At 42.3% G+C, this 25,829-nt stretch overlaps 1 protein-coding gene across 1 annotated transcript in view; it reads right to left on the bottom strand.

Moving 5' to 3' along the window:
* Positions 1 to 25,829, bottom strand: part of LOC128666811 (serine/threonine-protein kinase PAK 4) — a 126,351-nt gene that overhangs the window by 83,422 nt on the left and 17,100 nt on the right. The window lies entirely within an intron of this gene.

The raw sequence follows: 25,829 nt of genomic DNA, 5'->3' as shown, positions 1-25,829 counted from the left end.
AAACTGTCAGTATAGGTGGGGATACCACAGGCTAAATCAGCTATTTCAAATGCTGAAATAGGAGTAAAGGAGCTACTTGTAAACAATTTAATACACTTCAGCAAAAATCGATCATTTGGAACAATTTAAAGGGGAGAAATGTTTTGGGTAAACTGCACCTTTAAGAAGCAGAAACTGCTTCTTTTGTTCTCTGCCACCTCAGAAGTGGAGAGATCAATCCCCCCCCCCGACACTCGCTCGTTTGGGATGCTCTTGTGCAATGCAACATCACAAGTGTCACAGGTTGTCTACTTGCGAAACTATCCGCCTGCAATCATGATACATTTTGCCCATAGTTTAAATAAAATGAGTCCACTAGCCATTCTTACGATGTATGGCTATTTTGTACGTGCTGTATGTTCTTTTTCAATGCACCCAAATTATTCTGTGGCGCTAACATCAATCTTTCCACATTTTATAAAACAGCCAGGAACCCTATGATAACCAAAAAGGCAGTAACGCTACTAGTCCGCAAAAACATCTAGATATTAGTAAAACATATAATACAGGGGTCGACAAATTTGTTGAAAATTTAGGAGCCAGTAACAATATTTAGGACCCAAATAGTGGTATTTGTATTTAGATATGTGTATGTGTAACCCAAAAAAATAACCCTGGCTCCTGGGTTTGTCAAGCCCTGACAGAAACATTTTATTTATAACTCAATTATATATTCGTTATAATTAATTAAGCCAAAATAAAAAATTTTAGGTACAATGAGACGCCTAATATATAAGTACAGAAACAGTGTACAGAAATCCTTTAGGTAACAGAAGCAAATGTTTATTGTAATGTATATGGAGATTCAAACAAAGATGGCTTTATGCATCCCCTGAATTACATATGCACAAAGGTCTGACAGCTAACCCTTCCCTATGACCCCTCTATTACCAGCCTCTGGGGTATTCACACCCAGGTCAGGCTATTTATATGTAATGTGATCTTGTTTCTGAAAGGCATTGCTTTAAAGGGACTGTGCACTGTAAAATAGTTTTTTCCTTTATGTGTTTCCAGTGACTTTTTATACCAGCTGCAAAGTGTAAAATGTATGAGAAATGGCTTATTTTTAAGTTTATAAAATAGCTAGTTTTGTACTTTGAAACCACAACCCATTAAAATGGGTTGAGCTTGCAGGTAAATCAGATTTCCTTATTGCATCACTTCCTGTATATAAAAGCATATTACTTAAAACGATCAATTGAAAATATGCTATTGCTTATCTCTCCTACCTGCAATTTCTTCCACTTGTTTTGTCAACACAGTGTGTGTGTGTGTGTGATATATATATATATATATATATATATATATACACACACACACACACACATTATATATATACATACACATATACACACACACACACAAATATATATATATATATATATATATACACACACACTTATATATATATATATATATATATATATACACACACACATACACACAAATGTATATACTGTATGTATGTGTGTCTGTATATATATATATATATATATATATATATATATATATATATATATATATATATATTAAAAAATGTTACATTTGTACTGCACAAATTACCATTAAATATATGTTAAATTATGTAATTTATTTCTTCTCTGTAAAGCAGAAAATGATATAATATTAGAAAATATTACACTGCCCCCCCAGTACAGAAACTTTCAGTAAAGGTGGGGATACCACCAGCAAAATCAACTATTTCAAATGCTGATATAAAGGTAAATGATCTATTTGTAACCAATTGTATACACTCAATTGGGTAAATCGGATAACTGGGAACAAATTAAAGGGGAGAAATGTAGTGTAAATTGTCCCTTTAAAGAAAAACTCTGCTTTAAAAAGGAACACATTGAGGAAAGTGTATCAAGCTGCAAAGTCAAAATAACTTATGATTCAGATAGAGCACCAGTTTAAGACACTTTCAAATTTATTTCCATTGTCAAATTTTGCAGTGTTTTTATATTCACACTTTCTGGGGAACAAGATCCTACTGAGCATGTGCACAATATCACAGGGTATACATATACTAGTCTGCGATTGGCTGATTTCTGTCATATGATACAGGGGGCTGGAAAATGGGAGAAAAAAATAAAATTTGTCAGAAAAAAAAATCTACTGCTTATTTTAAATTCAGAGTAGGTGTTATTGCATTGTCTTTTTATTATGCAATTCTACTGCATTGAGTGTCTCTTTAAGGCTTTGCACCGCAGGCACTTATTAGCATTTTGCTAATGTTAAACTGGTTCTTTAGCGGCTTCACCACATCGGAAGTGACCAGATTTATCAACCTGACACCATCTGATGGGAGCAGGGATTGCTCTTGTACCATGATACATTTCGCAAGGCGATGCTGCAGGTTGAACAGGTTCTCTACCTGAGAACTTGCCGACCTGCAATCTTGATAACGTTTCCTTTCTATGAGAGCATGTAGTTCTTACATTTCTGATCCTAGAAAACCAAAAGGAGTTAAACAGATACGTAAAGTGAAGCTTTGGAGCCGCTGTTCTAAAAATTCTCCAGGACCCAGAAGAATGCTTGACCGCGTCACTTCTGGTGACACTGCTCAGCTGTCTGACTGCAAATCCTCTTCGAAGCGCATGTGCTTTATCGAGTCACTGCATCAACCATATATACGATGGGAACTGTAATTCCTCCATCTTCAATATCTTTTTTGCCTCCGTCTGGGGGGTTCTGTGGTGTAGAGCATGCGCAGACGTCTTCTTGACCCCATAAGAATGCTGGACCACAGCGATTATAATGTGGTGACGCGCATGATGCAGTGGAGCGCATGCGTACAGAAGGAATGTGAGGTCACACAGCTGAGCAGTGTCACCGGAAGTGACACAGTCCAATATTCTTACGAGGTTCTGGAAAATTTTAGAACACTGCAACCAATGCAGCGGCCAATCAGCCAACCAGGAGCAGCAGTTGCCCAATCATAAGCCATTTCCTCTTTGGCAGATGCAATGCTAGCAGCTTACAATCAGGATTTTACCTTTGTGTGTAACCAAGAGTTTAAATATCCTGCGCACCAGTGGCGTCTTAAAAACTAAACATGGCCCTTTTGTGAACAGTAACTGACACTATCCACATCTCCTCTAGGTCAGGCCTTGGAACCTTCCAGCAGAGTCGCACGGCTAGATAAGAGTTGCTGTAAACTGGAAGCCCCTTCTTTGGTGGATGTGGTAACGCATGAATTAGAGTCATTTTCCTGGGTTCTAATAAGAAATATGGGCCCTGCCGCTGTGTATATACACAAACTAATTAAAAAATTCCGGTATATATATTTAAACTGGCTCCAAGATTTTACTCAAATTTGTCAAGTTCTGATTTAACTCCTTTGCGGGTTAGTAATCTAGAGGTAGTTACAAAACATTGAAATGCTGTAATGAATAAGAATGACATTTTTACACAATAAGTTTGTAATAGCCATGTTGAAACCTAGGTTTCTCTTACTTAAAGGGACACTTAACCCAATTTTTTTCTTTCATGATTCAGATAGAGCATGCAACTTTAAACATTTTTCTAAATTACTCCTATTATCAATTTTTCTTCGTTCAGGAATGTGATGCATAGAAGCTGGCCCATTTTTGGTTGAGAACCTGGGTTATGCTTGCTTATTGGTGGGTAACTGTAAGCCTCCAATAAGCAAGTGCTATCCATGGTGCTGAACCTAAAATGGTCTGGCTGCTAAGATTTACATTCCTGCTTTGAAAATAAAGATAGCATGAGATCGAAGAAAAATTAATAGGAATAAATTAGAAAGTTGATTACAATTACTGCTCTATCTGAATCATGAAAGTAAAAAAAGGAAATTTATGCTTACCTGATAAATTGATTTCTTCTACGATACGACGAGTCCACGGATTCATCCTTTACTTGTGGGATATTATCCTCCTGCTAACAGGAAGTGGCAAAGAGCACCACAGCAGAGCTGTCTATATAGCTCCTCCCTTGACTCCACCCCCCCCAGTCATTTGACCGAAGGTATAGGAAGAAAAAGGAGAAACTAAAAGGTGCAGAGGTGACTGAAGTTTTAAACACAAAAATATAATCTATCTTAAATTGACAGGGAGGGCCGTGGACTCGTCGCATCGTAAAATAAATCAATTTATCAGGTAAGCATACATTTCCTTTTCTTCTACTAGATACCACAAGTCCACGGATTCATCCTTTACTTGTGGGATACAATACCAAAGCTACAGGACATGGATGAACGGGAGGGACAAGACAGATAGATAAACAGAAGGCACCACTGCTTGAAGAACTTTTCTCCCAAAAATAGCCTCAGAAGAAGCAAAAGTATCAAATTTGTAAAATTTGGAAAAGGTATGAAGGGAGGATCAAGTCGCAGCCTTACAAATCTGTTCAACAGAAGCATCGTTTTTAAAAGCCCATGTGGAAGCCACCGCTCTAGTAGAATGAGCTGTAATTTTTTCAGGAGGCTGCTGCCCAGCAGTCTCGTATGCCAAACGGATGATGCTTTTCAGCCAAAAAGAAAGAGAGGTAGCCGTAGGTTTTTTTACCCCTACGCTTTCCAGAATAGACAACAAATAGAGAAGATGTTTGATGGAAATCCTTGGTCGCTTGTAAGTAAAACTTCAAGGCACGAACCACGTCCAAGTTATGTAACAGACGCTCCTTCTTAGAAGAAGGACTAGGACATAGAGAAGGAACAACAATTTCCTGATTAATATTCTTATTTGAAACAACCTTAGGAAGAAATCCCGGTTTAGTGCGCAAAACCACCTTATCAGAATGGAATATAAGATAAGGCGAGTCGCATTGTAACGCAGATAGCTCAGAAACTCTTCGAGCCAAAGAGATAGCAACTAAAAACAGAACTTTCCAAGATAAAAGTTTAATATCTATGGAATGCATGGGTTCAAACGGAACCCCTTGAAGAACATTAAGAACTAAATTAAAACTCCATGGCGGAGCAACAGGTTTAAACATAGGCTTAATTCTAACCAAAGCCTGACAAAACGACTGAACGTCTGGGACATCTGCCAGACGCTTGTGTAGTAAGATTGACAAAGCAGAAATCTGTCCCTTTAAGGAACTAGCTGATAACCCCTTCTCCAATCCTTCTTGGAGAAAGGACAAAATCCTAGGAATCCTGATCTTACTCCATGAGTAGCCTTTGGATTCGCACCAATAAAGATATTTACGCCATATCTTATGATAAATTTTCCTAGTGACAGGCTTCCGAGTCTGAAACAAGGTATCAATGACCGACTCCGAGAATCCCCGCTTAGATAGAATCAAGCGTTCAATCTCCAGGCAGTCAGCTGCAGAGAAACTAGATTTGGATGTTGGAACGGACCCTGAATGAGAAGGTCCTGTCTCAGTGGTAGTTTCCACAGTGGCAGAGATGACATTTCCACCAGGTCTGCATACCAAGTCCTGCATGGCCACGCAGGCGCTATCAATATTACTGAAGCCCTCTCCTGTTTGATTCTTGCAATCAGACGAGGAAGGAGAGGAAAAGGCGGAAACACATAAGCAAGGTTGAACGACCAAGGTACTGCTAGAGCATCTATCAGTACTGCTTGAGGATCCCTTGATCTGGACCAGTAACAAGGAAGTTTGGCATTCTGACGAGATGCCATCAGATCCAATTCTGGTATGCCCCATTGATGAATCAATTTTGCAAACACCTCTGGATGGAGTTCCCACTCCCCCGGATGAAAAGTCTGACGACTTAGAAAATCCGCTTCCCAGTTCTCCACACCTGGGATATATATTGCCGATAGATGGCAAGAGTGAGTCTCTGCCCATTGAATTATTTTGGAAACCTATCATTGCTAGAGAACTCTTTGTTCCCCCTTGATGATTGATATATGCTACAGTCGTGATATTGTCCGACTGGAATCTTATGAATTTGGCCAAAGCCAGCTGAGGCCACGCTTGAAGCGCATTGAATATCGCTCTCAGTTCTAGAATATTTATTGGTAGTAAGGACTCCTCCTGAGTCCACACACCCTGAGCCTTCAGGGAATTCCAGACTGCACCCCAGCCCAAGAGGCTGGCGTCCGTCGTCACTATGACCCATGCTGGCCTGAGGAAGCACATTCCCTGGGACAGATGATCCTGTGACAACCACCAATGAAGAGAGTCTCTGGTCTCTAGATCCAGATTTATCCGCAGAGATAAATCAGCATAATCCCCATTCCACTGTCTGAGCATGCACAGCTGCAGTGGTCTGAGATGTAAGCGAGCAAACGGAACTATGTCCATTGCCGCTACCATTAGTCCAATTACCTCTATACACTGAGCCACTGATGGCCGAGGAATGGAATGAAGTGCTCGGCAAGTGGTTAAGATCTTTGATTTTCTGACCTCCGTCAGAAAAATCTTCATGACTACCGAGTCTAACAGAGTTCCTAAGAATGAAACCCTTGTCAGAGGAACAAGTGAACTCTTTTTTATGTTCACCTTCCACCCGTGAGTTCTTAGAAAACAACAAAATGTCCGTGTGAGATTTGGCTAGATGGTAAGTTGACGCCTGAATCAAAATATCGTCCAGATAGGGCGCCACTGCTATGCCCCGCAGCCTTAGAACCGCCAGAAGGGACCCTAGCACCTTTGTGAAAATTCTGGGAGCTGTGGCCAACCCGAAAGGAAGGGCCACAAACTGGTAATGTTTGTCCAGGAAGGCGAACCTGAGGAACTGGTAATCATCTTTGTGGATAGGAATGTGAAGATATGCATCCTTCAAATCCACGGTGGTCATATATTGACCCTCCTGGATCATTGGTAAAATTGTTCGTATAGTCTCCATCTTGAACGATGGGACTCTGAGAAATTTGTTTAGAGTTTTGAAATCTAAAATCAGTCTGAAGGTTCCCTCTTTTTTGGGAACCACGAACAGATTGGAGTAAAACCCCTGCCCTTGTTCTACTTTTGAAACTGGGCAGATTACACCCATGGTATATAGGTCTTCTACGCAGCGTAAGAACGCCTCTTTTTTTGTCTGGTTTACAGACAAACGTGAAAGATGAAATCTCCCCCTTGGGAGAGAATCTTTGAATTCTAGACGATACCCCTGGGTCACAATTTCTAATGCCCAGGAATCCTGAACATCTCTTGCCCAAGCCTGAGCGAAGAGAGAAAGTCTGTCCCCTACTAGATCCGGTCCCAGATCAGGGGCTGCCCCTTAATGCTGTCTTGGTAGCAGCAGCGGGCTTCTTGGCCTGTTTACCTTTATTCCAGGTCTGGTTATGTCTCCAGACTGACTTGGATTGAGCAAAGTTTCCCTCCTGCTTGGAGGCGAATGAGGAAGTAGAGGGACTGCCTTTAAAGTTTCGAAAGGAACGAAAATTTTAACCGTCTTGTCCTGAGGAAGGGCATGACCTTTACCTCCAGTAATGTCAGAAATGATCTCCTTTAGTTCAGGCCCGAATAGGGTTTTACCCTTAAAGGGAATAGCTAAAAGCTTGGATTTAGATGACACATCAGCAGACCATGACTTAAGCCATAACGCTCTACGTGCTAAAATGGCAAAGCCTGCATTCTTATTAATTTAGTCATTTGGAAAGCGGCATCTGTAATAAAAGAATTTGCTAGCTTGAGAGCCTTAATTCTATCCAAAATATCATCTAATGGGGTCTCAACCTTAAGAGACTCCTCTAGAGCCTCAAACCAAAAGGCTGCTGCAGTAGTTACTGGAGCAATGCACGCTATAGGTTGCAGAAGAAAACCCTGATGAATAAACAACTTCTTTAGAAGCCCTTCTAATTTTTTATCCATAGGATCTTTGAAAGCACAACTGTCCTCGATAGGTATAGTTGTACGCTTAGCCAGGGTAGAAATAGCTCCCTCCACCTTAGGGACCGTCTGCCACGAATCCCGAATGGTGTCAGATATGGAAAACATTTTCTTAAAAGTAGGAGGGGGAGAGAACGGAATGCCTGGTCTATCCCATTCCTTAGTAACAATGTCTGAAATTCTTCTATGAACTGGAAAAACATTAGTGTAAGTAGGGACCTCTAGATATTTGTCTGGCGGGATGACAATAGGGTCACAATCATCCAGAGTCGCTAAAACCTCCCTGAGTAACAAGTGGAGGTGTTCAAGCTTAAACTTAAAGGCTGTCACATCTGAGTCTGTTTGAGGGAACATCTTTCCTGAATCAGAAAGCTCTCCCTCAGACAGCAATTCCCCCACCCCCATATCAGAACACTGTGAGGGTACATCGGAGATGGGCAATAAAGAATCAGAGGGCTCAGCATTTACTCTAATACCAGACCTACTGTGCTTACCCTGTAAACCAGGCAGTTTAGATAATACCTCTGTAAGGGTAGTAGACATAACTGCAGCCATATCTTGCAGGGTGAAAGAATTTGACGCACTAGAAGTACTTGGCGTCGCTTGGGCGGGCGTTAAAGGTTGTGACACTTGGGGAGAAGTAGATGGCATAACCTGATTCTCTTCTGATTGAGAATCATCCTGAGACATACTTTTATCAGCTAAAATATGTTCTTTGCAATGTAAGGCCCTTTCAGTACATGAGGGACACATTTTAAGTGGGGGTTCCACAATGGCTTCTAAACACATAGAAAATTGGCTTTCCTCAATGTCAGACATGTTAACACAGGCTAGTAATGACCATAAACAGGCTTGAAAACACTTTATTTTGTGAAAAAAATATCAATCTGAAAAAACGATACTGCGCATTTAAGAGAAAAAAAAGCATACAATTTTTCCAAAACTGCTTTAAAACGATAAAATTATCTCAATTTTTTGATAAATTTATCCCAACTTGTCAGCTAAGATTGCCCCACAAGGAAAGGAATACTTAACCCTTAAGAACCAAAAACATTTTACCAAAAACGTTATAGTTACCCAAAAACACCCCCTGCACCTCGCCACAGCCCTGCTGTGGCGCCTACCTGCCCTCAGGGGTCAGCAAAATCGGATTAACCCTTCGATTAGGCCCAAACTTTCCTGAAAGGCCCACCGGAGTTGGAGCTTGCTGCTTGCCTGGGAAATACAACTGCGCAACTGAGATCGAAGAAAAATTAATAGGAATAAATTAGAAAGTTGATTACAATTACTGCTCTATCTGAATCATGAAAGTAAAAAAAGGAAATTTATGCTTACCTGATAAATTGATTTCTTCTACGATACGACGAGTCCACGGATTCATCCTTTACTTGTGGGATATTATCCTCCTGCTAACAGGAAGTGGCAAAGAGCACCACAGCAGAGCTGTCTATATAGCTCCTCCCTTGACTCCACCCCCCCCCAGTCATTTGACCGAAGGTATAGGAAGAAAAAGGAGAAACTAAAAGGTGCAGAGGTGACTGAAGTTTTAAACACAAAAATATAATCTATCTTAAATTGACAGGGAGGGCCGTGGACTCGTCGCATCGTAAAATAAATCAATTTATCAGGTAAGCATACATTTCCTTTTCTTCTACTAGATACCACAAGTCCACGGATTCATCCTTTACTTGTGGGATACAATACCAAAGCTACAGGACATGGATGAACGGGAGGGACAAGACAGATAGATAAACAGAAGGCACCACTGCTTGAAGAACTTTTCTCCCAAAAATAGCCTCAGAAGAAGCAAAAGTATCAAATTTGTAAAATTTGGAAAAGGTATGAAGGGAGGATCAAGTCGCAGCCTTACAAATCTGTTCAACAGAAGCATCGTTTTTAAAAGCCCATGTGGAAGCCACCGCTCTAGTAGAATGAGCTGTAATTTTTTCAGGAGGCTGCTGCCCAGCAGTCTCGTATGCCAAACGGATGATGCTTTTCAGCCAAAAAGAAAGAGAGGTAGCCGTAGGTTTTTTTACCCCTACGCTTTCCAGAATAGACAACAAATAGAGAAGATGTTTGATGGAAATCCTTGGTCGCTTGTAAGTAAAACTTCAAGGCACGAACCACGTCCAAGTTATGTAACAGACGCTCCTTCTTAGAAGAAGGACTAGGACATAGAGAAGGAACAACAATTTCCTGATTAATATTCTTATTTGAAACAACCTTAGGAAGAAATCCCGGTTTAGTGCGCAAAACCACCTTATCAGAATGGAATATAAGATAAGGCGAGTCGCATTGTAACGCAGATAGCTCAGAAACTCTTCGAGCCAAAGAGATAGCAACTAAAAACAGAACTTTCCAAGATAAAAGTTTAATATCTATGGAATGCATGGGTTCAAACGGAACCCCTTGAAGAACATTAAGAACTAAATTAAAACTCCATGGCGGAGCAACAGGTTTAAACATAGGCTTAATTCTAACCAAAGCCTGACAAAACGACTGAACGTCTGGGACATCTGCCAGACGCTTGTGTAGTAAGATTGACAAAGCAGAAATCTGTCCCTTTAAGGAACTAGCTGATAACCCCTTCTCCAATCCTTCTTGGAGAAAGGACAAAATCCTAGGAATCCTGATCTTACTCCATGAGTAGCCTTTGGATTCGCACCAATAAAGATATTTACGCCATATCTTATGATAAATTTTCCTAGTGACAGGCTTCCGAGTCTGAAACAAGGTATCAATGACCGACTCCGAGAATCCCCGCTTAGATAGAATCAAGCGTTCAATCTCCAGGCAGTCAGCTGCAGAGAAACTAGATTTGGATGTTGGAACGGACCCTGAATGAGAAGGTCCTGTCTCAGTGGTAGTTTCCACAGTGGCAGAGATGACATTTCCACCAGGTCTGCATACCAAGTCCTGCATGGCCACGCAGGCGCTATCAATATTACTGAAGCCCTCTCCTGTTTGATTCTTGCAATCAGACGAGGAAGGAGAGGAAAAGGCGGAAACACATAAGCAAGGTTGAACGACCAAGGTACTGCTAGAGCATCTATCAGTACTGCTTGAGGATCCCTTGATCTGGACCAGTAACAAGGAAGTTTGGCATTCTGACGAGATGCCATCAGATCCAATTCTGGTATGCCCCATTGATGAATCAATTTTGCAAACACCTCTGGATGGAGTTCCCACTCCCCCGGATGAAAAGTCTGACGACTTAGAAAATCCGCTTCCCAGTTCTCCACACCTGGGATATATAGCACTCACCGGTACCATTTAAAATAAAAAAAGTCTTGCTTGAAGAAAATAAAAACTAACATTTTATCACCTCTTTCACTTTACCCTTTCTATTACTTAGAGTAGGCAAAGAGAATGACTGGGGGGTGGAGTCAAGGGAGGAGCTATATAGACAGTGTTACGGTTACCCTTAGTCTCGCTGAGAGATGGACCGCTTAGTAGCCTGGATCCCTATTGCTAAAGAGGGGAGAAGCTGCTTTCCATAGTATTCTATATGAGTCTCGCAAATATAGAATAATCTCCCTTAGCTGCAGTACAGCTAGGATACCCTTCTGCCCACAAAACGAGTCAACGCTGCGATTGAGGGTCAAACAAGAACTCAGGACTGGGATGCCCAGCCTGCTTTTTATTAAGGTTACATGCACACAGGGCACTCCCAGGGGGAGAGGGGGGGAAGCACAAAATCCCCCATCACACATTTAGATAGAGAACACTGTCCTTTGACAGGCCACAATAGGATTACAGTACTTAAGATAACAAGTTTACAAGTTCATCTTATCAATTAGCAGTCTGGCTCCAGAGGTGATTAGACAATAGTTTCTAAAAGCTGAAAAAAAAAAGAGTTAACTCTTTATGAAATGATACTTGTTACGGTTTTCTTGGAGCCCTTCTTAGGCGCTGGCTTGCTGGTTCAGGCATTGCTGCTGGGAAATAAGCTCTTCACAACAAAATAACTAATGCTTCTGTAACAGTGCTCCCTTTCTGTGGAACACTCTGGCAGACACGGTCTGACCCCTTTTCGGGGCAGACTAAGGCTGTCCAGACCGCTGGTTATGCGGGGCTGAGGTCGGTTTGTCTGGACAACCCGTCGGCGTTGCCATTCTGTTTCCCAGGTCTGTAAGTAATGGTGAAATTGAAGGGTTGCAACGATAAGCTCCAACGTAATAGCCTGCCGTTATCTCCAGAGACCCGGTTCAGCCACACCAACGGGTTATGGTCGGTGACCAGAGTGAACTCCTGACCATATAAATAGGGAGTCAATTTCTTTAATGCCCACACCAAAGCCAAACACTCCTTTTCGACCGCTGCATAGCTGACTTCGCGGGGCAGGAGCTTCCGGCTGATGTAGGCAACTGGATGCTCCCCTCCATCTTCGCCTACTTGGCTGAGGACGGCTCCCAGCCCGAACATGGAAGCATCTGTATGGACGATAAAACGTTTGTTGAGGGCTGGGGCCGCCAAGACAGGAGCGTTAATTAGAGCATTTTTGAGAGCCTGGAAAGCCGTTTCACAGTGGGGAGACCACAGGACCTGTCGAGGTAAGTTCTTCTTGGTCAAGTCAGTCAGGGGTTTGGCAAGTGTGCTGTAGTCTGGTACGAACCGTCTATAGTACCCTGCCGTGCCCAGGAAGGCTAGGACCTGAGTCTTAGTGATGGGGGTGGGCCAATTGGCGACAGCTTCTATTTTGGCCGGCTCTGGTCGCTGCTTTCCACACCCCACCCGGTGACCCAGGTACTGTACCTCGGCCATCCCAAAGTGGCATTTTTCTGGCTTCAGAGTCAGGCCAGCAGCCCGGATCTGATCCAGAACCATTCCCACATGAGCTAAGTGGTCCTCCCAGGACTCACTGTGGATCGCTATGTCGTCCAGGTAGGCGCAAGCAAAACTCTGGAAGCCATCCAGGAGCCTATCCACCAAGCGCTGGAATGTAGCTGGGGCATTCTTCATCCCAAACGGCATTACCCTAAACTGATATAAGCCGAATGGGGTGACGAATGCCGACTTGGGGATAGCCTCCGGGGCCAGGGGAATCTGCCAGTAACCTTTGCAGAGGTCAATAGTGGTCAGGTAATTTCCCCTGGCTATACGATCGAGTAGCTCGTCTACCCTGGGCATAGGGTAAGCGTCCGTCACGGTATTTTCATTGAGCCTCCGATAGTCTACGCAGAACCGGGTGGTCCCATCTTTCTTGGGCACCAAGACAACTGGGGAGGCCCAGGGACTATCGGAGGGCTCAATTACCCTGAGCTGGAGCATCTCATCGATCTCCTTCTTCATTCCTGTCCTAACTGCTTCGGGGATTCGGTATGGAGCCTGGCGCAAGGGAGCTTGTCCCGGAGTATCTACCTGGTGGGTGGTTAAAGTAGTGTACCCTGGCTTCGGGGAGAAGGTGAGGTGTTTGGACTGGAGGAGTTGGTTGAGCTGCTCCCTTTCAGTGGGGCTAAGTCGGTCCCCTATCTGAACCTGCGCCACTATACCTGTGGGGAGGCTCTTTTCTAATAGGTCTGGAATGGGTAAACTGTCGGGGTCTTCCTGAGGGGAACAACATACAGCCGTCACGTTCTCTGGTCGCTCAAAATATTCCTTGAGCATGTTTACATGGAATGTCTTTCTAAGATTGTTGTCGTGGCAGCTAGCTATCACATAAGTGGTGTCTCCCCTTTTCTCTACGATCTGGTAGGGACCCTGCCAGGACGCCTGCAATTTGTCTGTCTTCACCGGCTTAAGTACTAACACCTTTTGTCCTATGGTGAAGATTCTCTTTCGGGCCCCCCGATCGTACCATACTTTCTGTCTTCTCTGGGCCAACTGGAGATTAGCCCGCACGGATTTGGCTAATTGCTCCATTCGGTCCCTGAGTTCCAGCACGTATGGCACAATTGGGACACCGTCAGCCTCCATCTCTCCCTCCCAGTGCTCCCGGATCAGGTTTAGGGGTCCCCGTACCTTTCTTCCGTAGAGCAACTCGAAGGGAGAGAACCCTGTCGTTTCCTGGGGCACCTCCCGATAAGCAAATAGGAGGTGCGGCAGGAAGCGTTCCCAGTCTCGGTATTCCTGAGTGAACGTCTTGAGCATTTGCTTGAGGGTCCCATTGAACCTCTCACACAGCCCGTTCGTCTGGGGGTGGTATGGGGAGCTCAGGAGGGACTTAATTTTGCAAACCTGCCAGAGTTGTTGGGTCAATTCAGCCGTAAATTGGGTGCCTCGGTCGGATAGGATTTCTTTTGGAAATCCTACCCGGGAGAACACCTGTACTAGTGCATTCGCTACCGTATCCGCTTGTATGTTGGATAGGGCGACAGCCTCTGGGTACCTGGTAGCGTAGTCCACTACGGTAAGAATGTATCGCTTACCGGAGGGACTAGGGGTAGCCAGTGGTCCCACTAGGTCAATAGCAACCCGGCTGAAGGGTTCCTCTACAATGGGCATATTTACTAGCTGGGCTTTAGGGTGATCGCCTCGCCTTCCTACTCGTTGACACACATCGCAGGTGTTACAGTAAGTTCTAACGTCAGCGTGCACCCCTGGCCAAAAGAACGTGTGAGTAATGCGGTGTAGGGTACGGGTAACGGCTAGGTGGCCTGCTAAGGGGATGTCGTGGCCTATTTTGAGGATTTCTTGACGGTATTTGTGGGGCACTACCAGCTGTCGCCTACGCTGTCCCCTTTTCTCTGTCCAGCGGTATAGTTTCCCTTTTTCCCATAAGAATGTTTCGTTATCTGCCCCGCCCCCTCCGGTTTCTGCTCGTTCCCGGTACTTTTGTAAGGTCGGGTCAGTCTTAGACTCTGCCTCGAAAGCATCTGGGGTGTCCCAGGGTATGGGGCCTAACCTGTCAGGCAAGGTCGGGGTAGGTCTTACCTGTGTCTCCCGCACTGGTGAGAGCTCTCGCTCCGTCCGGGCTTGGGCCCGTGTAGTCACTGGGTCCGCCTCGTTGTTGCATACTGGAGCATAGGCAGAAGTCATGGGGCCCAAATCGTTGCCCAGTAGTACTTCGGCAGGTAAATTATCCATTAGGCCCACGTTCACAGCCCCCTTCCCCGCTCCCCAATCAAGATGCACTTTAGCTGTTGGAATTTTGTACACATCCCCCCCCGCCACTCTAACGGCCACAGTCTGTCCGGATCGCTTGTGCTCTGGCACCAAATGACTCTGTACCAGCGTGATAGTAGCCCCTGTGTCTCGCAATCCCTCGGTAGATCGCCCCTCGAGCCATACCCTCTGCCGATGGTGCTGGCGGTTATCTGAGGCAGCATATACAGGGTCTGCCTCGTGAAGCGGCCCCACATATCCCTCCATAGGGGCCTCTTGGTTAACACAGAGGGCCCGGGCCGGACGATAGGACCCAGAGGGGTAATTGTAATTCCTGGGTGTCTGGTGCGTATTAAGGGGGCAGCTAGCCATGAAATGCCCTGGTTGCTTGCATCGGTGGCAAGTCGGTCTGGGACGCTCAGAGCTGTTATTGGGTGGTCCTGAGTGTCGGACGGGCCCTGTGGGCACCGGGGCTCGGAATTCAGCACGAGGGGGTGCACGGTAAACCTCTCTGGGTTCGATCCGTGCTGGAGCTCGGTAGTTCATGGGTTCGTGAAGACGGGAGTCATAATGTTCATCGGCCAATTTGGCTGCTTCTTCTAAGGTAGAAGGCCGCCTGTCTCGCAGCCATTCCTTCCCTTGCTGTTCCATGCCATTATAAAAATGTTCTAAGAGAAACAATTGTAAAATTTCCTCCCCAGTCACCGCTTTACTTCCGCTCAGCCAGTGATTTGCCGCTCTCCGCATTCGGTGCGCCCATTCCATATGGGTATCGTTAGGCTTCTTTTCCGTGCCCCGAAACTGTCGGCGATACGTGTCCGGAGTTACAGCGTACCGTTGCAACAGTGTCTCCTTAACTAGCTCATACTGTGTCACTTCCTCAGCACCCAGAGTACGAAAGGCTTCCAGGGCTCGCCCGGATAGTTTCCCAGACAATATCGTGGGCCACTCTCTGTTGGGAATCTGGTGCAGGGCACATTGCCTTTCGAAGTCCGCCAAATATTCATCAATCCCTGTCTCGCTCTCTAGGAAGGGTCGAAATGCCGCATAGGGTATCTTGGGCCTCCCAGCATTTTCGACAGGGATGATTACCTGCGGGGCTTCAGCATTGCGGTGTGCGTTCGCTAGGTTGAGTTCGTGGGCTCGAGTCTCTCGTATATCCTCGTCCGCCTCCGCCATCAACTGCTGTACCAATTCCATGGAGGGGTTCGGCCCGTATAATGAGAGCCTTTCCCGAACAATCCTGGTTTTTTCGTCACTAATCGTGGTCGGTGTTTCCGCCATTGTGAAGCTCTGATCCAGTTCGGTCAATTCTGCGATCAGCTCTCTCCTTGGCCGGTTGCTGGCGTACCCCCCTCTGCTTTCAAGTAAATCCTTTAGGGTTGTACGCTTCAATTTTTCGTAAGCGCTCTCCATCCGTTCTGTACCTCTCCTAGGAAATCCAGGAAAATCCCGCCGCTGCCGCCAAATGTTACGGTTACCCTTAGTCTCGCTGAGAGATGGACCGCTTAGTAGCCTGGATCCCTATTGCTAAAGAGGGGAGAAGCTGCTTTCCATAGTATTCTATATGAGTCTCGCAAATATAGAATAATCTCCCTTAGCTGCAGTACAGCTAGGATACCCTTCTGCCCACAAAACGAGTCAACGCTGCGATTGAGGGTCAAACAAGAACTCAGGACTGGGATGCCCAGCCTGCTTTTTATTAAGGTTACATGCACACAGGGCACTCCCAGGGGGAGAGGGGGGGAAGCACAAAATCCCCCATCACACATTTAGATAGAGAACACTGTCCTTTGACAGGCCACAATAGGATTACAGTACTTAAGATAACAAGTTTACAAGTTCATCTTATCAATTAGCAGTCTGGCTCCAGAGGTGATTAGACAATAGTTTCTAAAAGCTGAAAAAAAAAAGAGTTAACTCTTTATGAAATGATACTTGTTACGGTTTTCTTGGAGCCCTTCTTAGGCGCTGGCTTGCTGGTTCAGGCATTGCTGCTGGGAAATAAGCTCTTCACAACAAAATAACTAATGCTTCTGTAACAGACAGCTCTGCTGTGGTGCTCTTTGCCACTTCCTGTTAGCAGGAGGATAATATCCCACAAGTAAAGGACGAATCCGTGGACTCGTATCTAGTAGAAGAAATTAGGTTCAGTGTCCCTTTAATCTCTTCTGCTGAAGACAATTAGGGATATAAAGTGTGCAAGCAAATTTTATACCCTCTAAAACCTATTTTTACTTTGCTATATTCCACATAACCATTGTTTGTAGATTTATCCCTAATTATCATTAGTAGAAGAGATTAGATAAGGGAAACCTAAGATTTTAATATGGCGGCACCCATTACCTTATAGAAACTAAAACTTTAAGCTTATTTTTTCAACATTTAAACAACTAATATTTTATATAAACACACACACACACACACACATATATATACATATATATACACACACACATATATACATATATACACATATACACACACACACACATATATATATATATATACACATACACACATATATATATATATATATATATATATATATATATATATATAACAGTGACGTGCAGTGAGCTCAGAGGCTAGTGAGGGGTGGCTATGATAGGCCTGAGAAGCACATATATGAACCTAATAGAGGTAACTTAAATTTACGATTAAATTAGCCGGTTACACAATGACGATTAGAATAGTATCTAATATCTTGTATTTAAGCCTCTGCAGACAGTCCCCTTATCTCAGGGCTATTTATTATCTATTGACTTGCATTTTAGCCAGTTAGTGCTGTGTCCAGCACAACTCCACGGGAGAGAGCACAATGTTATCTATATGACACACATAAATTAGCAGTCTCTTGTTGTAAAAAAGCTAATAAAAAACATGTGATAAGAGGCTGTCTGTAGTGGCTTAAACAGTTAGAAATTTAGAGATTAAACGGTTATAAAGTATATTAATATAACAATGTTAATTGTGCAAAGCTGGGGAATGGGTAATAAAGGCGTTATCTATCTTTTTAAATAATAGCGATTTTGGTGTAGACTGAATTCTGACCCAGGCAGGATAAAATACTTGCAAGCACACAAACAAGGCTTACAATCTGACCACATGTTAAAACCAGAAACTCCCTAATGCAACTAATGCATAAAAAAATGCAGGGGATGACTGGCAATTTTGGAACCCGGGGGGCAAGTACAATTCAGTGCCCCAAGTACTAAAACCCTGTCCCACTATGAAATTCTATATCTAATAGTTAAAAACATAATTTATGTAAGAACTTACCTGATAAATTCATTTCTTTCATATTAGCAAGAGTCCATGAGCTAGTGAAGTATGGGATATACATTCCCACCAGGAGGGGCAAAGTTTCCCAAACCTCAAAATGCCTACAAATACACCCCTCACCACACCCACAAATCAGTTTAACGAATAGCCAAGAAGTGGGGTGATAAGAAAAAAGTGCGAAAGCATAAAATAAGGAATTGGAATAATTGTGCTTTATACAAAAAAATCATAACCACCACAAAAAGGGTGGGCCTCATGGACTCTTGCTAATATGAAAGAAATGAATTTATCAGGTAAGTTCTTACATAAATTATGTTTTCTTTCATGTAATTAGCAAGAGTCCATGAGCTAGTGACGTATGGGATAATGACTACCCAAGATGTGGATCTTTCCACCCAAGAGTCACTAGAGAGGGAGGGATAAAATAAAGACAGCCAATTCCGCTGAAAAATAATCCACACCCAAAATAAAGTTTAAATTTTATAATGAAAAAAACTGAAAATATAAGCAGAAGATTCAAACTGAAACAGCTGCCTGAAGTACTTTTCTACCAAAAACAGCTTCAGAAGAAGAAAACACATCAAAATGGTAGAATTTAGTAAAAGTATGCAAAGAAGACCAAGTTGCTGCTGTGCAAATCTGATCAACCGAAGCTTCATTCCTAAACGCCCAGGAAGTAGAAACTGACCTAGTAGAATGAGCTGTAATCCTTTGAGGCGGAGTTTTACCCGACTCGACATAAGCATGATGAATTAAAGATTTCAACCAAGATGCCAAAGAAATGGCAGAGGCCTTCTGACCTTTCAGAAGAAGTCTTTCGGAAATTCTTAGTAGCTTCAACATAATATTTCAAAGCTCTAACTACATCCAAAGAATGCAATGATTTCTCCTTAGAATTCTTAGGATTAGGACATAATGAAGGAACCACAATTTCTCTACTAATGTTGTTGGAATTCACAACCTTAGGTAAAAATTCAAAAGAAGTTCGCAACACCGCCTTATCCTGGTGAAAAATCAGAAAAGGAGATTCACAAGAAAGAGCAGATAATTCAGAAACTCTTCTGGCAGAAGAGATGGCCAAAAGGAACAAAACTTTCCAAGAAAGTAATTTAATGTCCAATGAATGTATAGGTTCAAACGGAGGAGCTTGAAGAGCCCCCAGAACCAAATTCAAACTCCAAGGAGGAGAAATTGACTTAATAACAGGTTTTATACGAACCAAAGCTTGTACAAAACAATGAATATCAGGAAGAATAGCAATCTTTCTGTGAAAAAGAACAGAAAGAGCAGAGATTTGTCCTTTCAAGGAATTTGCAGACAAACCTTTATCTAAACCATCCTGAAGAAACTGTAAAATTCTCGGAATTCTAAAATAATGCCAGGAAAAACGATGAGAAAGACACCAAGAAATATAAGTCTTCCAGACTCTATAATATATCTCTCTAGATACAGATTTACGAGCCTGTAACATAGTATTAATCACAGAGTCAGAGAAACCTCTTTGACTAAGAATCAAGCGTTCAATCTCCATACCTTTAAATTTAAGGATTTGAGATCCTGATGGAAAAAAGGACCTTGCGACAGAAGGTCTGGTCTTAACGGAAGAGTCCACGGTTGGCAAGAAGCCATCCGGACAAGATCCGCATACAAAAACCTGTGAGGCCACGCTGGAGCTATCAGCAGAACAAACGAGCATTCCTTCAGAATCTTGGAGATCACTCTTGGAAGAAGAACTAGAGGCGGAAAGATATAGGCAGGATGATACTTCCAAGGAAGTGACAATGCATCCACTGCTTCCGCTTGAGGATCCCTGGATCTGGACAGATACCTGGGAAGTTTTTTGTTTAGATGAGAGGCCATCAGATCTATTTCTGGAAGAAATCTGAAGAAATACCTCTGGGTGAAGAGACCATTCGCCCGGATGCAACGTTTGGCGACTGAGATAATCCGCTTCCCAATTGTCTATACCTGGGATATGAACCGCAGAAACTAGACAGGAGCTGGATTCCGCCCAAACCAGAATTCGAGATACTTCTTTCATAGCTAGAGGACTGTGAGTCCCTCCTTGATGATTGATGTATGCCACAGATGTGACATTGTCTGTCTGAAAACAAATGAACGATTCTCTCTTTAGAAGAGGCCAAGACTGAAGAGCTCTGAAAATTGCACAGAGTTCCAAAATATTGATCGGTAATCTCACCTCCTGAGATTCCCAAACCCCTTGTGCCGTCAGAGACCCCCACACAGCTCCCCAACCTGTAAGACTTGCATCTGTTGAAATTACAGTCCAGGTCGGAAGAACAAAAGAAGCCCCCTGAACTAAACGATGGTGATCTGTCCACCACGTCAGAGAGTGTCGTACAATCGGTTTTCAAGATATTAATTGAGATATCTTTGTGTAATCCCTGCACCATTGGTTCAGCATACAGAGCTGAAGAGGTCGCATGTGAAAACGAGCAAAGGGGATCGCGTCCGATGCAGCAGTCATAAGACCTAGAATTTCCATGGATAAGGCTACCGAAGGGAATGATTGTGACTGAAGGTTTCGACAAGCTGATATCAATTTTAGACGTCTCTTGTCTGTCAAAAATAGAGTCATGGACACTGAATCTATCTGGAAACCCAAAAAGTTTACCCTTGTCTGAGGAATCAATGAACTTTTTAGTAAATTGATCCTCCAACCATGATCTTGAAGAAACAACACAAGTCGATTCGTATGAGATTCTGCTAAATGTGAAGACTGAGCAAGTACCAAGATATCGTCCAAATAAGGAAATACCACAATACCCTGTTCTTTGATTACAGACAGAAGGGCACCGAGAACCTTTGTAAAAATTCTTGGAGCTGTTGCTAGGCCAAACGGCAGAGCCACAAACTGGTAATGCTTGTCTAGGAAAGAGAATCTCAGAAACTGATAGTGATCTGGAAGAATCGGAATATGCAGATATGCATCCTGTAAATCCATTGTAGACATATAATGCCCTTGCTGAAAAAAAGGCAGGATAGTCCTTACAGTTACCATTTTGAATGTTGGTATCCTTACATAATGATTCAATATTTTTAGATCCAGAACTGGTCTGAAGGAATTCTCCTTCTTTGGTACAATGAAGAGATTTGAATAAAACCCCAGCCCCTGTTTCAGAACTGGAACTGGCATAATTACTCCAGCCAACTATAGATCTGAAACACATTTCAGAAATGCTTGAGCCTTCGCTGGATTTACTAGGACACGGGAAAGAAAAAATCTCTTTGCAGGAGGTCTTATCTTGAAACCAATTCTGTACCCTTCTGAAACAATGTTCTGAATCCAAAGATTGTGAACGGAATTGATCCAAATTTCTTTGAAAAAACGTAATCTGCCCCCTACCAGCTGAGCTGGAATGAGGGCCGCACCTTCATGTGGACTTAGGAGCTGGCTTTGATTTTCTAAAAGGCTTGGATTTATTCCAGACTGGAGATGGTTTCCAAACTGAAACCGCTCCTGAGGATGAAGGATCAGGCTTTTGTTCCTTGTTGTGACGAAAGGAACGAAAACGATTATTAGACCTGAATTTACCTTTAGACTTTTTATCCTGAGGTAAAAAAGTTCCTTTCCCTCTAGTAACAGTTGAGATAATAGAATCCAACTGAGAACCAAATAATTTATTACCCTGGAAAGAAAGGGAAAGCAGAGTAGACTTAGAAGACATATCAGCATTCCAAGTTTTAAGCCATAAAGCTCTTCTAGCTAAAATAGCTAGAGACATATACCTGACATCAACTCTAATGATATCAAAGATGGCATCACAAATAAAATTATTAGCATGTTGAAGCAGAATAATAATGCTATGAGAATTATGATCTGTTACCTGTTGCGCTAAAGCTTCCAACCAAAAAGTTGAAGCTGCAGCAACATCCGCTAAAGATATAGCAGGTCTAAGAAGATTACATGAACACAAATAAGCTTTTCTTAGAAAGGATTCAATTTTCCTATCTAAAGGATCCTTAAAGGAAGTACCATCTGCCGTAGGAATAGTAGTACGCTTAGCAAGAGTAGAGACAGCCCCATCAACCTTAGGGATTTTGTCCCAAAACTCTAATCTGTCACATGGCACAGGATATAATTGCTTAAAACGTTTAGAAGGAGTAAATGAATTACCCAAATTATTCCATTCCCTGGAAATTACTTCAGAAATAGCACCAGGAACCGGAAAAACTTCTGGAATAACTACAGGAGATTTAAAAACCTTATCTAAACGTTTAGATTTAGTATCAAGAGGACCAGAATCCTCAATTTCTAATGCAATTAGGACTTCTTTAAGTAAAGAACGAATAAATTCCATTTTAAATAAATATGAAGATTTATCAGCATCAACCTCTGAGACAGAATCCTCTGAACCAGAAGAGCCATTATCAGAATCAGAATGATGATGTTCATTTAAAAATTCATCTGAAAAATGAGAAGTTTTAAAAGACTTTTTACGTTTACTAGAAGGAGGAATAACAGACATAGCCTTCTTAATGGATTTAGAAACAAAATCTCTTATGTTATCAGGAACACTCTGAGTATTAGATGTTGATGGAACAGCAACAGGTAATGTAACTTTACTAAAGGAAATATTATCTGCATTAACAAGTTTGTCATGACATTCAATACAAACAACAGCTGGAGGAACAGCTACCAAAAGTTTACAGCAGATACACTTAGCTTTGGTAGCTCCAGTACCAGGCAGCGATTTTCCAGAAGTATCTTCTGACTCAGCTTCAACATGGGACATCTTGCAATATGTAATAGAAAAAACAACATATAAAGCAAAATTGATCAAATTCCTTAAATGACAGTTTCAGGAATGGGAAAAAATGCCAGTGAACAAGCTAGCGAACAGAAGCAATAAAAAATGAGACCTAAATAATGTGGAGACAAAAGTGACGCCCATATTTTTTTAGCGCCAAATAAGACGCCCACATTATTTGGCGCCAAAAATGACGCCACATCCGGAACGCCGACATTTTTGGCGCAAAAGAACGTCAAAAATGACGCAACTTCCGGCGACACGTATGACGCCGGAAACAGAAAAAAAAAATTGCGCCAAAAAAGTCCACGCCAAGAATGACGCAATAAAATGAAGCATTTTCAGCCCCCGCGAGCCTAACAGCCCACAGGGAAAAGTCAAATTTTAAGGTAAGAAAAAAATTGTTTTATTCAAATGCATTATCCCAAATATGAAACTGACTGTCTGAAAATAAGGAATGTTGAACATCCTGAGTCAAGGCAAATAAATGTTTGAATACATATATTTAGAACTTTATAAAAAAGTGCCCAACCATAGCTTAGAGTGTCACAGAAAATAAGACTTACTTACCCCAGGACACTCATCTACATGTTGTAGAAAGCCAAACCAGTACTGAAACGAAAATCAGCAGAGGTAATGGTATATATATAAGAGTATATCGTCGATCTGAAAAGGGAGGTAAGAGATGAATCTCTACGACCTATAACAGAGAACCTATGAAATAGACCCCGTAGAAGGAGATCATTGAATTCAAATAGGCAATACTCTCCTCACATCCCTCTGACATTCACTGCACGCTGAGAGGAAAACCAGGCTCCAACCTGCTGCGGAGCGCATATCAACGTAGAATCAAACTTACTTCACCACCTCCATAGGAGGCAAAGTTTGTAAAACTGATTTGTGGGTGTGGTGAGGGGTGGATTTGTAGGCATTTTGAGGTTTGGGAAACTTTGCCCCTCCTGGTGGGAATGTATATCCCATACATCACTAGCTCATGGACTCTTGCTAATTACATGAAAGAAATACAAGGGAAGCAAGCACCTAAGAAATTATAGAAATAAGGCTTTAAAAACAGAACTTTAATGGAAAAAAACATATATTTCTAACATCAATGTATAGCCCTAGCATACTGCTGACATCATGTACATTTCCAGAAAACTGCTGACATCCATGTACAGTCCTAACATACTACTGACATCCTTGTACAGCCCCTTACAAAACCATTAATCAGGGCCCCCCACACATACATAGAAACACACACTCACAAACATAGATTCACATACACACAGAAACACACTCGGACATACAGAGGCACTAACACATACAGCCACACACTGACACACACATAAACTAACACATACAGAATCACACAGAAATATACACTCAGATATACAAGAAGACACACACAGACAGACACACACAGCACGCAAGCACCATCAGATACCATATACACATAGGAACCAACATACACAAAACCAGGCACCACATGGCACATAAACAGTCACCCAAAAAGCACAGACAAGAAGCCACATACATCATCACCCACACATACACAAACACCCACAGGAATACACACTAAGAGGCTGGCTAATCCACAAATATATACAGACAAGCGCACACACACACTCAGATACCCGCACATACACACTTCCACGTGACTTTTACATGAGTTAAATATATAATAGTTGAATAAAATGTTTTATTAATATTATATGCCAGTTGTACTTGACAAGATGGAGTGGCCCCCTGCTCCTACTAACTGTGGGCCAGTAATACACTACATTTGATTAAGATTAAGGGCCTTTTACAACCACATTACAGTTTTCTGCCACATGACTCCCTTCCCTCATTTATGCCACTCATCATATACCATATTTAAACTGTCCAATCAGTTCCCCTACTCACATGAATGCCAGCTAAATGTCACAATATACCAGGCAAGATGCAAGACTCCCTGCCCCCATACATTTCCTGAGAGATATCAGAGCTCACTTGTGGATTTAATATGAAAACCACTAATAATAATATATGATATAAAATAATTTTTTAATACTAAAAATATAAAAACTATGCTTTTTAATAAATGACAGACAGATCATCATATTACAGAAAGACAATAAAAAGTGAGGTGTTATAAACAGGAAAACCCAAAAGCATGGGAAACTGCAGTAAAAAAGTGTATTTATTGAAGGAAAACAACTGTAGGATGACATAGAGTGAAGTACTGACCTTAAAGTGAAAGTAAATTTGGTCCCATTTGAACAAAGTACTGCATTGCCTAACAGTATAATAAGCAAATCGCTTTTTTTCTTCTAATAAATGTATAGATTTATGCCTTTTTTTTAATACATTATTTTTTACCGATATGCTGCTGACTCCTCCCATCTACTTCTTCCTACTTTTTACAGTGTTTGCGTATAGAGCGGTCCCACCCGCTCTATACGTATTAGAGAAGTGCATTTACATGGACAATTTATTGTATTTAGTTCACAACATAGTAATGAATGAATAACAATATTGTATTCATTCATTACTATTCGTTTTTAAAAATAGACAAGCAGCATCTTTTCATAACTCCGCGATCCGTCCTGAAAAATATAATTGCGCTTCAGTTTCTTCTTAGTCCGATCCCAAAAGGGCACGCGCATTGAAGAAAAAAAGTAGATAGTTGATATTACCGCATGCGCAGATGCCACAAGAGACCGATGACGTCGCTTCACGGCCGCCTAACGGCCAGTATTTCAGTTGGCCCAAATAAGAACGTGACCAGGAAGCAATATGCAGCCAAAAAATTGGGTTGCAATTATTGGCAATAAAATTCAGAGTTTATTTCAGGAAAAAATTGATTTGAAAACAAGTTATAAAACTTTGATGAATGAAAGTCCTATTCATTTAATACATAATATGTTATAATGG

Source organism: Bombina bombina, chromosome 7, assembly GCF_027579735.1.
Source record: "Bombina bombina isolate aBomBom1 chromosome 7, aBomBom1.pri, whole genome shotgun sequence".
NCBI lineage: Eukaryota > Metazoa > Chordata > Amphibia > Anura > Bombinatoridae > Bombina > Bombina bombina.
The sequence above is the reverse complement of the archived record's forward strand: the minus strand, read 5'-3'. Positions and strand labels throughout refer to the sequence as shown.